This window comes from Micropterus salmoides, unplaced genomic scaffold, assembly GCF_014851395.1.
Source record: "Micropterus salmoides isolate LMB-PRFRI ecotype aquatic unplaced genomic scaffold, ASM1485139v1 Ms_hic_scaffold_5, whole genome shotgun sequence".
NCBI lineage: Eukaryota > Metazoa > Chordata > Actinopteri > Centrarchiformes > Centrarchidae > Micropterus > Micropterus salmoides.
The window spans coordinates 520826-522457 of record NW_024044237.1 but is presented as its reverse complement, the minus strand read 5'-3'; the positions used below and the strand labels follow the sequence as shown (position 1 = coordinate 522457).

General features: G+C 45.2%; 1 non-coding gene across 1 annotated transcript; it reads left to right on the top strand.

Moving 5' to 3' along the window:
* Positions 1 to 403: 403 nt before the first annotated feature.
* On the top strand, positions 404 to 485 carry trnal-uag. The gene has a single exon. It is a non-coding gene; the product is annotated as a tRNA-Leu (tRNA).
* The last annotated feature ends 1147 nt before the right edge of the window (positions 486 to 1632 follow it).

Genomic DNA, 1632 nt, shown 5'->3' with positions numbered 1-1632 from the left:
TGATGGCCCAACTGAGGATGTTATTTCCAAGTAGATTCCTTTTCACTTTAGTCTACTACTTGTGCCTGTTACTACTAGGCAAAAATAAAAAATAAACTCCACTCACTCCCTGACTGTACATCACGGCTCCTGTAGCGGGTCTTCTCCTCTGCTCCCGTGGCAGCTGGACTTTCTCATCTCACCTCATGCGGATGTGTGTAGAGCAACTGATGAGGAGTGGCGCGCTGCACTTTAATTCAACTGAAATTGCCACATGGCCAAAGATTTGAAACTGCTTTTGTCGCTTAGCCCTCTCAATAGCGTGGCACTGACCTTTGTTGGTCTTGTTAGCTATTTTGAATCTGCTGCGATCGGTTCTCTTGGAAATACCAATGGTCCAAGCCAATGATGCCTCACAGTCAGAGGTAGTGTGGCCGAGTGGTCTAAGGCGCTGGATTTAGGCTCCAGTCTCTGCGGAGGCGTGGGTTCAAATCCCACCACTGCCATCTCTTGGCTGTATTTGGGCCAGCCTTTGAAAGTTGACATACAGGTGCTGGTCATATAATTAGAATATCATCAAAAAGTTGATTTTATTTCAGTAGTTCCATTCAAAAAGTGAAACTTGTATAATGTATACATTCATTCCACACAGACTGATATATTTCAAGTGTCCATTCCTTTTCATTTTGATGATTATAACTGACAACTAATGAAAACCCCAAAATCAATATCTCAGAAAATTAGAATATTGTGAAAAGGTTCAATATTGAAGACACCTGGTGCCACACTCTAATCAGCTAATTAACTCAAAACACCTGCAAAGGCCTTGAAATGGTCTCTCAGTCTAGTTCTGTAGGCTACACAATCATGACCGCTGACTTGACAGCTGAGCAAAAGACGACCATTGACACCTTGCACAAGGAGGGCGAGACACAAAAGGTCATTGCTAAAGAGGCTGGCTGTTCACAGAGCTCTGTGTCCAAGCACATTAATAGAGAGGCGAAGGGAAGGAAAAGATGTGGTAGAAAAAAGTGTACAAGCAATAGGGATAACCGCACCCTGGAGAGGATTGTGAAACAAAAGCCATTCAAAAATGTGGGGGAGATTCACAAAGAGTGGACTGCAGCTGGAGTCAGTGCCTCAAGAACCACCACGCACAGACGTATGCAAGACATGGGTTTCAGCTGTCGCATTCCTTGTGTCAAGCCACTCTTGAACAAGACACAGTGTCAGAAGCGTCTCGCCTGGGCTAAAGACAAAAAGGACTGGACTGCTGCTGAGTGGTCCAAAGTTATGTTCTCTGATGAAAGTAAATTTTGCATTTCCTTTGGAAATCAAGGTCCCAGAGTCTGGAGGAAGAGAGGAGAGGCACAGAATCCACGTTGCTTGAAGTCCAGTGTAAAGTTTCCACGGTCTGTGATGGTTTGGGGTTTCATGTCATCTGCTGGTGTTGGTCCACTGTGTTTTCTGAGGTCCAAGGTCAACGCAGCCGTCTACCAGGAAGTTTTAGAGCACTTACTGCTTCCTGCTGCTGACCAACTTTATGGAGATTTTCCAACAGGACTTGGCACCTGCACACAGTGCCAAAGCTACCAGTACCAGCTTTAAGGACCATGGTATCCCTGTTCTTAATTGGCCAGCAAACTCGCCTGA